Source organism: Oncorhynchus kisutch, linkage group LG12, assembly GCF_002021735.2.
Source record: "Oncorhynchus kisutch isolate 150728-3 linkage group LG12, Okis_V2, whole genome shotgun sequence".
NCBI lineage: Eukaryota > Metazoa > Chordata > Actinopteri > Salmoniformes > Salmonidae > Oncorhynchus > Oncorhynchus kisutch.
In genome coordinates, this window is record NC_034185.2 from 55749593 (window position 1) to 55762520 (window position 12928).

The 12928-nt window shown below is 45.3% G+C and overlaps 1 protein-coding gene across 1 annotated transcript in view; it reads right to left on the reverse strand.

Moving 5' to 3' along the window:
* Positions 1-12928, reverse strand: part of LOC109900474 (polypeptide N-acetylgalactosaminyltransferase-like 6) — a 248441-nt gene that overhangs the window by 126431 nt on the left and 109082 nt on the right. The gene's annotated exons all lie outside the window — the stretch shown is intronic.

Genomic DNA, 12928 nt, shown 5'->3' on the forward strand with positions numbered 1-12928 from the left:
TGCCATGCGGTGGTAGAGAGAACAGTCTATAACTGGGGTGGCTGGGGTCTTTAACAATGTATAGGGCCTTCCTCTGACACCACCTGGTGTAGAGGTCCTGGTTGGCAGGCAGCTTAGCCCCAGTGATGTACTGGGCCGTACGCACTACCCCCTGTAGTGCCTCGCGGTCATTGGCCGAGCAATTGCTGTACCAGGCAGTGATGCAACCAGATGCTCTCGATGTTGCAGCTGTAGTAGAACCTTTTGAGGTTCTCAGGACCAATGCCAAATATTTTACGTTTCTTGAGAGGGAAAAGGCTTTGTCGTGCCCTCTTCGATTATAATCCCAGCCGCATATATTCCCCCCAAGCAGACACATCGATGGCCCTGAACAAACTTTATTTGACTCGATGTAAACTGGAAACCACATTTCCTGAGGCTGCATTCATTGTAGCTGGGGATTTTAATAAGGCTAATCTGAAAACAAGACTCCCTAAATTCTATCAGCATATCGATTGTGCTACCAGGGCTGGTAAAACCCTGGATCATTGTTATTCTTACTTACGCGACGCATATAAGGCCCTCCCCCGCCCTCCTTTTGGAAAAGCTGACCACGACTCCATATTGTTGCTCCCAGCCTATAGACAGAGACGAAAACAGGAAGCTTCCGCGCTCAGGTCTGTTCAACGCTGGTCTGACCAATCTGATTCCACGCTTCAAGATTGCTTTGATCACGTGGATTGGGATATGTTCCGCATTGCGTCAAACAACAACATGTACGAATACGCTGATTCGGTGAGTGAGTTTATTAGCAAGTGCATCGGTGATGTCGTACCCACAGCAACGATTAAAACATTCCCAAACCAGAAACCGTGGATTGATGGCAGAATTCGCATGAAACTGAAAGCGCAAACCACTGCTTTTAACCAGGGCAAGGTGGCCAGAAACATGACCAGTGTAGCTATTCCCTCAGCAAGGCAATCAAACAAGCTAAGTGTCAGTATAGAGACAAAGTAGAGTTGCAATTCAACGGCTCAGACACAAGAGGTATATGGTCAATCACGGATTACAAAAAGAAAACCAGCGCTATCTCGGACCAGGATGTCTTGCTCCCAGACAGACTAAACAACTTCTTTGCTCGCTTGAGGACAATACAGTGCCACGGACACTGCCCGCTACCAAAACCTGTGGACTCTCCTTCACTGCAGCCGACGTGAGTAAAACATTTAAACGCGTTAACCCTCGCAAGGCTGCAAGCCCAGACGGCATCCCCAGCCGCGTCCTCAGAGCATGCGCAGACCAGCTGGCTGGTGTGTTTACGGACATATTCAATCAATCCTTATCCCCGTCTGCTGTTCCCACATGCTTCAAGAGTGTCACCATTGTTCCTGTTTCCAAGAAAGCTAAGGTAACTAAGCTAAATGACTACCACCCCGTAGCACTCACTTCCGTCATCATGAAGTGCTTTGAGGGACTAGTCAAGGACCATATCACCTCCACCTTACATGACACCCTAGACCCACTCCAATTTGCTTACTGCCCCAATAGGTCCACAGACGACACAATCGCAACCACTCTGCACACTGCCCTAACCCATCTGGACAAGAGGAATACCTATGTGAGAATGCTGTTCATTGACTACAGCTCAGCATTTAACACCATAGTACCCTCCAAACTCGTCATCAAGCTCGAGACCCTGTCTCGACCCCGCCCTGTGCAACTGGGTACTGGACTTCCTGACAGGCCGTCCCCAGGTGGTGAGGGTAGGTAACAACATCTCCACCCTGCTGATCCTCAAAACTGGGGCCCCACAAGGGTGCGTTCTGAGCCCTCTCCTGTACTCCCTGTTCACCCACGACTGGCCATGCACGCCTACAACTCAATCATCAAGTTTGCAGACGACACTACAGTGGTAGGCTTGAGTACCAACAACGACGAGACGGCCTACAGGGAGGAGGTGAGGGCCCTCGGAGTGTGGTGTCAGAAAAATAACATCACACTCAACATCAACAAAACAAAGGAGATGATCGTGGACTTCAGGAAACAGCCGAGGGAGCACCCCCCTATCCACATCGATGGGACAGTAGTGGAGAGGGTAGTAAGTTCTTCGGCGTACACATCACGGACAAACTGAATTGGTCCTCACACAGCGTTGTGAATTCTGCTTGTCACCAAAAGCACTCACAAACTTCTACAGATGCACAATCGAGAGCATCCTGTCGAGCTGTATCACAACCGTAAGGCTCTCCAGAGGGTAGTGAGGTCTGCACAAAGCATCACCGGGGGCAAACTACCTGCCCTCCAGAACACCTACACCACCCGATGTCACAGGAAGGCCATAAAGATCATCAAGGACAACAACCACCCGAGCCACTGCCTGTTCAAACCCCGCTATCATCCAGAAGGCGAGGTCAGTACAGGTGCATCAAAGCAGGGACCGAGAGACTGAAAAACAGCTTCTATCTCAAGGCCATCAAACTGTTAAACAGCCACCACTATCATTGAGTGGCTGCTGCCAACATACTGACTCAACTCCAGCCACTTTAATAATGGAAAAATTGATGTAAAAATGTATCACTAGCCACTTTAAACAATGCCACTTAATATAATGTTTACATACCCTACATTACTCATCTCATATGTATATACTGTACTCTATACCATCTACTGCACCTTTCCTATGCCGTTCTGTACCATCACTCATTCATATATTTTTATCTACATATTCTTCATCCCTTTATACTTGTGTGTATAAGGTAGTTGTTGTGAAATTGTTAGGTTAGATTACTTGTTGGTTATTACTGCATTGTCGGAACTAGAAGCACGTGTATTTCGCTACACTTACATTAACATCTGCTAGCCATGTGTATGTGACAAATAACATTTGATTTGATTTGATTTGATTTCATGACTGTCTTGGTGTGTTTGGATCATTCCAGTTTGTTGTTGATGTGGACACCAAGGAACTTGAAGCTCTCAACCTGCTCCATTACAGCCCCATCGATGAGAATGGGGGCGTGCTCAGTCCTCCTTTTCCTGTAGTCCACAATCATCTCCTTAGTCTTGGTTACATTGAGGGATAGGTTGTTATTCTGGCACCACCCGGCTAGGTCTCTGACCTCCTCCCTAGGCTGTCTCGTAGTTGTCGGTGATCAGGCCTACCACTGTTGTGTCATCTGCAAACTTAATGATGATGTTGGAGTCGTGCCTGGCCATGCAGTCGTTGGTGAACAGGGAGTACAGGAGGGGACTGAGCACACACCCCTGGGGAGCTCCAGTGTTGAGGATCAGCGTGGCAGATGTGTTGCTACCTACCTTCACCACCTGGGGGCGGCCCGTCAGGAAGTCCAGGATCCAGTTGCAGAGGGAGGTGCTTAGTCCCAGGATCCTTAGCTTAGTGATGAGCTTTGAGGGTACTATGGTGTTGAACGCTGAGGTGTAGTCAATGAATAGCATTCTCACATAAGTGTTCCTTTTGTCCAGGTGCGAAAGGGCAGTGTGGAGTGCAATAGAGATTGCATCATCTGTGGATCTGTTTGGGCGATATGCAAATTGGAGTGTGTCTAGGGTTTCTGGGATAATGGTGTTGATGTGAGCCATTACCAACCTTTCAAAGCACTTCATGGCTGCAGACGTGAGTGCTACGGGTCTGTAGTCATTTAGGCAGGTTGCCTTTGTGTTCTTGGGCACAGGGACTATGGTGGTCTGCTCTAAGCTCTAAGTTCCACGATAACACTGAGCAAAGGTAACCTACAACCACAATAGCATCCACAGTATCAACAGGTGATTCAATGTCAACTTGACGACTGTTGCAAATCAGAAGCAATGTCACAATTGAATACCCCCAATATCATTGTCATATTTGATAATGACAACGGGTGATTCCAGGTTTGTGATCGGACCGGTGCTGCTCTGATTTCAACATGGAAAACATGATAACAGTAATTAAACTCTGATACAACAAACACCAACACCACGTCGACCAAAGCAAAAGCCACATAATTTCAGAGAGAAACTGTGAAATTGCACTGGGTGAAATTGCAAAATTATAAATACATCAATTAATTAATCTGCAATGCAGACACCCTAGAGCAATTACAAGCAATCCTATTCACAGTTAGCAATAATAAACACAGCTCTTTGACTAAAAGCTTTTTCGAAGGCTGTGTGTTTTGACGAATCAATAGCCATTCTGTCAAGAAGCCACACAGGAGGATGCTGTTGAAAAGATCTCACAGTGACCCCACAGCAATTTGACTGTCTAACAGCGAGAGAGCCCTCCCTCAATGACTAACAACAGGATAGAACTGCACAGAGTCACACACCCCCAAGACACTTCACACACACACACACACACACACACACACACACACACGCACACACACACACACACACACACACACACACACACACACACACACACACACACACACACACACACACACACACACACACACACACACACACACACAAACACACACACGCTCTCTGATTTGTCAAAAGTTCTGGTTTAAATGAAGACTTGGAAGTTGCCCTGATATTGTCCCTTCATGTTTCCTCCTCCAGGGCTGTAATCAGACCTCTGATGGCTCGGCAGGATCTTTTCAATGATGGACAAAGACTGACAGACAGGAGAGGGACACTCTTCCCCATGGGAAATAGCTCTCATCATAGAAAGGGTAAGAAAGGGCCATAGACATACACACACACCAGGCCCCCCGTGTCCGTTCTGGAGTGTAAAGTCACGAGCTCTGCTGTTTGGCTAATGTGTAGCAACCTAGCAGGGCTGAATTATGTTAAAGTTTGCTACAAATCTATTCATCTAATTAAATAGTGATCTGTTATGACTACTACATTTGTCGTCACACAGAATCACGTGTAGACACAGAGCAATCACTGGCCGGCAGGCCCTCATCCACGCTATTTGCACGTGTCTCTCAGGCAGGAGGAAAACAACTGCATTAATCATGATCCTTTGCAAGTTACAGCCACTTTCACCATGATCCTTAGTGATGTTTTGGTGCCATTCAGCCCCGTTCAGCAATATGGTGCGCTTCAAATTCAAATACTTCTGGCTTCATGCGCCATTGGGAGTTTTTTATAGGAATGCATCAGCGCTATCACTATCTACTGGTTTTAATGTCTATGACACACACACACACGCACTTGCCAGGTAATGACAGTCTTCCTGATCTCACTTGGTGCAGCGTGTCTCAGTCGTAATCTCCTGACACGGTCAGATGAGGTGTCCTGTTCTATTGGGAAACGAATGACTCAAACACAACAACAAGTTGAGTGCCTCATCCTCAGACAGCAGCTCCAGACATTATACCACTCTGGCCCCCCTGGGGATAGAGAGGAAGTCAGCGGGAGAGAAGACTGTTCCATATTCAGCAGAAACAAACCAGACAACATGGTGGCCTAGCAGTCAGACTGATGTCCTGATCCTTGGTTCATCCATCAACCTGTTGAGTCTGAGTGTATCTGGGCAAGAGTGTCCGGGGGTTTGTGAATGTGTGTGTGTTTGTGTGTTGGTGGTGGGAAGCAACTTAAACAATACTCAGTAACTGTGTTTAATAACAGTTTTATCTAAATTTATTTTTTAGTATTCTGTAAGGTACTGACTACAGCATTCAATATAGGCCTGCATCCATAGCTTTTTTCTATACTGTATATACAAAAGTATGCGGACACCCTTTCAAATGAGTGGATTCGGATATTTCAGCCACACCCATTGCTGACAGGTATTTAAAATTGAGCACACAGCAACGCAATCTCCATAGACAAACACAGGCAGTAGAATGGCCTTACTGAAGAGCTCAGTGAATTTCAATGTGGCACCGTTGCTAGAGATTCCCCGGTCAACTGTAAGTGCTGTTATTCTGAAGTGGAAACGTCTAAGAGCAACAACGGCTCAACCGTGAAGTGGAAAGCCACACAAGCACACAGAACTGAGCATTAAATTCTGTACTTCCAACTATGTGGCAACAGTTTGCGGAAGGCCCTTTCCTGTTTCAGCAGCAAATAAATTATTTTGATGAAACTGTTGCTATTTTGAACCATTTCATGTGTCTAAAGGCACAAACTCCACCTTCCCTGCGGGCCCAGAGAACAAATCAAGTGCACTATAGGCCTACCTCTGGCCAATCAGATGGCACAGATTACCGTGTCTGCAGTAACGTAGCAGGCATAAAAGAAAGCTACAGCTAAATGTATACTGTGAGATTGCGAGAGAGAATGTCAACGAGTACGGCAAAGAGCTTCTGTTTTTATGAGTGAGTCCATGTTTAAGTTCTTACTCAGCACTGTCAACACTTTGTATTCAACACTTTTAGAAACCATAAAATGTGCGTTCTTCCTATTTCCACTCAGCGCTACAACAAGCAGTGCAGCAGTAATGAATGAGGAGGAAAGTGTAGCTATATTCTTGCATTGCTTTTTATTATTAGTGGCTTGGTTTCTTTTTCAATATCAAGGAATATTTCACTTTCTCTGTTCATACGAGAAATAATGCGGTGCAACACGAGTTTTGTCATCAGCTGGAAGACGGTGTCCCTTTTGGTCAGTGTCAGCGGAGGAAAGGGGGAGCAGAGGGATGTTGAGAGACAGCTGTGCTTCACAAATAATACAACAACGGATCACATAGCCTACCTCAAATTTTAAAATATAATTTTCAAAAATGGCCCGAACAACAATGCAATGGCAGGGCATTTCAAGCCAAGCCAAAAAGCGGTGTTAATGTATTGGGCATATAGCTTACTGGACAAACAGTACTGTTTTTAATTGGTTAATGTTGCATAGGCTTAGGTTTTTTAAGTCTGAGCGGTAAATATCAGCTTGCAAGTGATCTTGACTCAGAAAATGTTGGTGACTACTGTTCTATTTTTACCTGTTAACACTATCAACGTTTCTCTTTACTGTGGCAATTGTGACACGCAATATTAGCCACTTTCAATGCAACATACCGAAACAAATGCAACAGATTTTGTTGTATTACACATCGGAGTAGGACTCTATTGCATTTACACACACTACTTAGCCCGTACTCTGTGCGGTATAAACGGAGATGCAGTAGGTTTATTTACAAATCAAACCATATATGAATCTGTGCCAACTGGACTGTGTTGACAGCATGAGCGGTCATGAATAGATGCGATGTTTTGAGAGCTGCATGTAGCCATATGTGCAGATTTAGTTCATATCTTTGCTAGTTAGTGAGTTATTAACCTAGTTATAGATCATTTTGTGATAACATGCGTCTTGGTGAGAGGTGTAGGAGTCAGGCGCAGGAGAGAGCAGGGATGTCTGAGAAGCGTGTTTAATAATAGAGTCCAGCAATACAAAAACGGCACAGACCAAAACCCCAAACCTACGCTCTCGAATAATCAGAAAACTCGTGCAAACGCACGGAGGAACAAACACAGTTCCGACACTTTACATACACGTGCGTAATAGCGAAAAAACAACAAACATCAAATACAATCGAGGGCAATGCACACAAGTCTAATCCTGCACGAATTACGGCAGGTAACAGGTGCCCTATATACCCACAGAAATCAAAGCAATGAAAACCAGGTGTGAAAAGGAACACAGACAAAACAACCAGAAAAAGAAAAAGGGATCGGTAGCGGCTAGTAAACCGGCGACGCCGAGCGCCGAGCGCCGCCCGAACAGGGAGAGGAGTTACCTTCGGTAGAAGTCGTGACACATTTGTAGTCAGTAATAGGGGAATGATTGCTTCCTACAAGAGCACAAAATGTATACATTTCTAGACGTCTTTTAAACGCAAGTCAGGTAAAGAGCTTTTGTTTTGTCGTAAAGGGGCAGTGTTGTATTTTGAGACAGGCTTGAATAAAGTAAATAGCCAATTTGCAGGGGGTAGCACAATTTGTCTGATTCTCTGTAATAATGGTATGGGAATAATAATGCATTTTATTTTGTAAAGTGGTTTCTTGCATCAAACAACACAACAACATAAACAGGTTAATGTCAAGCCCTGCATGTTTTTAAAAAGTATAATGGAATGTAGGCCTACATTGAACACCACACATTGGCTCCTACTGTAAGCTGAATGATAGAACAGCATGTTAAAATGTTATGGGATGCATTTTCTCCATTGTCTTTTATGGTTGGCCACTCTGGTAGGCCTACATTATGATCAAATAGCTACATCTAATACATTCCTCATGTTTAGTAGGAATATCATTAGCAATGTATAAAATACAATTGAGGAAAGGAACAATCTTACGTATCATTTCTCCGCCTTTCAGACCACCTGTGGCCTCCCTCTATACTCTTCTGCCTCCTGTCCTCCACCTTCTCGATCCTCTACCTCCTCTCTCCTCTCCTCTACTTCCTCTCTCCTCTCCTCTACCTCCTCTCTCCTTTCCTCTACCCACCCTCTTCTCTACATCCTGTCTCCTCTCCTCCACCTCCTCTCTCCTACCTCCTCTCTCCATCTCCTCTCTCCTCTACCCCAGCTGACAACCTCATGAAGCTGGTTGAGAGAATGCCAAGAGTGTGCAAAGCTGTCATCAAGGCAAAGGGTGTCTATTTGAAGAATCTCAAATATAGAATATATTTAGATTTTTTAAACACTTTTTTGGTTACTACATGATTCCATATGTGTTATTTCATAGTTTTCATGTCTTCACTGTTATTCTACAATGTAGAACATAGTAAAAATAATGAATGAGTAGGTGTTCTAAAACTTTTGACCGGTAGTGTATCTCCAGTCAGATAATCATGATGAGTGCGCCTGGCAGGTTCTCTCCCCTCCCTCCCTTACTCCTTCCTCACCTCTCTGCTTCCATCTGCTCTCTGGGTCTGAGGGAGAGCAGCTCAAGCCCATTACTAGTGTTGGGAGAAATAACCTCAGCCATGAAATGGAAGAAGTGCTTTGAGAAAAAAAAGCCTCAAACCTGATATGGTGGGAAACGGGAGGGAAGCCATGTGGATTGGAGAACCAATCATGTCTGTGACATCCATCTCAGCTACTAATGCCCTGGCGGTTATATAGAGTATAGTATTAGAGCTGTAGAAGAGTGGAAGAGCTATTTGTTGTTCTAGGTGAATTAACCCTGTGAGTACAGCATTGTTTCCCCTATGTTTTCTCACCAAGATGGATCAAAGCAACATCTGTATATTCTAAAAAGAAGAAAGACAAAATGAGATGGTTTAAGACAAAATAATGGACTATGTGTGAGCTCCTTCAAGACTGTTGGAAAAGCATTCCAGTTGAAGCTGGTTGAGAGAATGCCAAGAGTGTGCAAAGGAGTATTCTATTTACATGGAAGTCATTTACCAAATGTCAGTCCACCAGGTGAGGCTTTCATGTCTTTGGACTTTCTGACTTGGCTTGTTTTTTAAAACTTTTATCCCCAGGTTGCCTCATTTTGCAGTTAAAAAGTAAAGAGCATTTTTCCCGCCCCCACCCAGTGATGATCTTACTCCAGGCATTCCAGGCATCATTGGTAAATGAATCCTATATGAATAAAATATTGCTCCTGCTCTCTCCTGGCAGGTAGCCTAGTGGTTAGAGCATTAGGCCGTTTGAATGCCTGAGCAGACAAGGTGAAATAAAATCTGTAGATTTGCTGTACTACCATTGCTGACACTGTACAACAACACATTTCACTTCAACTATCCGGTGTATGTGACAATATATATATATTTTTCCTTTCTCTCTCTCCCTCTCTCCAGCAGAAAGAAAGGTTGATGGTGGTGAAAAGTGATGCATCCGTTGATTAAGGTGACGTATCCGCTGATTTAGGGACCACACATACAGTAGTCAAGATGGAGGACTGTGGAACTGCAGGACTTGGTATCGATTGATCATCCCGACTGCTAGAGGATTTAAAACCTTTTCAACAGCAGGAGGAACATTTGTCATGTTAAAGTACAGTACAGCTACGTATAAAAGCCTGCTACAACTGCTCCCGGTCAGACCTTGGGACCCGGTAATGCACTGACAAGATATTGATATACAGTGCCTTCAGAAAGTATTCACACCCCTTTACTCTTTACTTTTTTTTTTACACTCTGAATTTAAAGTCGATTAAATTCAGACTTTTTTTGCCACTGGCCTACACAATGTAGATGGGACCATATTTTGTCACGTCCTGACTATAGAAAACCTTTATTTTCTATGGTGGAGTAGGTCAGGGTGTGACTGTGTTCTAGTTTATTATTTCTATGTTTAGTCTAGTTTTTGTATTTCTATGTTGGCCTGGTATGGTTCCCAATCAGAGGCAGCTGTCTATCGTTGTCTCTGATTGGGGATCATATTTAGGCAGCCTTTTCCCACCTGTTGTTTGTGGGATCATGTTTTGTATTGTTGCTTTTGAGCCCTACAAGGATGTACGTTTGTTTGTTTGTGTCTCTTTATTGTTTTTGTTGCTGGTTCACATTTAAATAAATGATGATGAACCCAAATCATGCTGCGCCTTGGTCTACCCATTTCGATGAGCGTTACATATTTTCATGTTGGAGGAGAGTGAACGGAGGGGAGAGTTAGAGACCTTCGAGGAGTTGTTGGACAAATTGGAGGAGAGTGAAGAGAGAGAGAGCTGTTGGTTTGGCGTAGTATGCACGGCATCCGCCCTGAGCAGCGCGTTAGCCGTCCGATGCCACCTGTGCCAGTTCCTCGTGCTTGTCCTGAGAAGTGTATTAAAGTTCCGGTACATTTGATGCCGGCTATACGCACCAGGTCTCCAGTGCCCGTTCACAGCCCAGTACATCCCGTGTCAGCTCCTCGCACTTGTCGTGCTAAAGTGGGTATCTGTCCAGGACGGGTTGTGCCAGCTCAGCGCTCCTGGTCTCCAGTGCGCCTCCAGGGTCCAGTACATCCTGCGCTGGTTCTACGCACTGTGTCCCCAGTCCAGTGCGTCCTGTGCTAGCTCCCTGCACTTGTCGTGCGAGGGTTGTCATCTGTCCAGGACACGTTGTGCCAGCTCTAAGCTCCAGACCTCCAGTGTGCCTCCACAGCCCAGTATGTCCTGTGCCTGCTCCTCGCACTCTCCATCATGTGCCCCTCCACAGTCCAGTACGTCCTGTGCCTCCTCCCCGCACTCGCCCTGAGGTGCGTGTCACCAGCCCGGTGCCACCTGTACCGGCCCCACGTATCAGGCCTCCAGTGCGCCTCCTCAGTCCAGAGCTTCCGGCGACGGTCCCCAGTCCAGAGCTTCTGGCAATGGTCCCCTGTCCGGAACCTCCTGAGACGGTCCCCCCCAGTCCAGAGCCTCCTGAGACGGTCCCCAGTCCGGAGCCTCCTGAGGCGGTCCCCAGTCCGGAGCCTCCTGAGACGGTCCCCAGTCCGGAGCCTCCTGAGACGGTCCACAGTCTGGAGCCTCCTGAGACGGTCCACAGTCTGGAGCCTCCTGAGACGGTCCACAGTCTGGAGCCTCCTGAGACGGTCCACAGTCTGGAGCCTCCTGAGACGGTCCACAGTCTGGATCCTCCTGAGACGGTCCACAGTCCGGAAGCTTCTGCGACGGTCCACAGTCTGGAGCCTCCTGAGACGGTCCACAGTCCGGAAGCTTCTGCGACGGTCCACAGTCTGGAGCCTCCTGAGACGGTCCACAGTCCGGAAGCTTCTGCGACGGTCCACGGTCCAGAACCTCCAGCTCCATGGCCGGAGCCTTCTCCTGCGCCGATGCCCAGTCTAAGCACGGCGTCCAGTCCAGCTCCAAGGTCAGAGTCTTCTTCTGCGTTGGTGCCCGGGGAGGGGGGGGGGGGGGGGGGGTACTGTCACGTCCTGACCATAGAAAACCTTTATTTTTCGGAGTAGGTCAGGGAGTTACTGGGGGGTGTTCTAGTTTTTGTATTTCTATGTTGGCCTGGTATGGTTCCCAATCAGAGGCAGCTGTCTATCGTTGTCTCTGATTGGGGATCATATTTAGGCAGCCTTTTCCCACCTGTTGTTTGTCGGATCTTGTTTTTGTATTGTTGCTTTCGAGCCCCACAAGGCTGTACGTTCGTTTGTTTCTCTTTATTGTTTCTTGTTGCTGGTTCACATTTAAAAAATTATGATGAACCCAAATCACGCTGCGCCTTGGTCTACCCATTTCGACGAGAGTTACATATTTTCATGTTGCGCACCTTTTAGTTGTCTCATTAGATGCTTTTAATATTTGTATATGGATTTCTATAATTTCTAGTTGGTTTGAGGTTTTTAAGTCATTGAATTTTAAGCTATTGACCATTTTTTTAGCTATTGTCCCATGCAAATTGTGTAAGTAAATGCTCCGAATGGATGATTACTTGGGTGCTGCCAGCTGTGGGCATGTGGGCAAGGTTGAAATAAACCCAACCCAAGGAAAACTATTATGGTAAACCTTAATTCTGTGACATACAAATTATTTTCTTAATTATCTCTCAAATCTCTGTTTTGGATGAAAATGAATTTATTACCAAAAATATCCTATTTACATTTTGTAGTCAATTTTGACACTGGAACATTTTTTTCTGACTAATGTCAATATTCTACCAGAGAAGTTGTTTATTGCCTTCACTTGTCTGTGGTCTGTCAAGAGGGGATTTGCAGTGCCTTCAGAAAGTATTCACACCCTGGGATTTTTTTCCACATGTTGATGTGTTACAAAGTGGGAATTTAATTGATTTAATAGTCATTTTTATCAACGATCTACACAAAATACTCTAACATTTGTAACACAATTATGAAAAATAAAACACTCATATATATTGATTAGATAAGTATTCACCCCCCTGAGACAATACATGTTAGAATCAACTTTGGTAGCGATTACAGCTGTGAGTCTTTCTGGGTAAGTCTCTAAGAACTTTGGACACCTGAAATGTACAATATATTGCACATTTTTATTTTTTTAATTCTTCAAGCTCTGTCAAGTTAGACAGCCCTTTTCAAGTCTTTGAGACATTTTTTTGCAGGATTAAGTGCCTTGTTGCATGTTTTTGAAATATTTTTAGT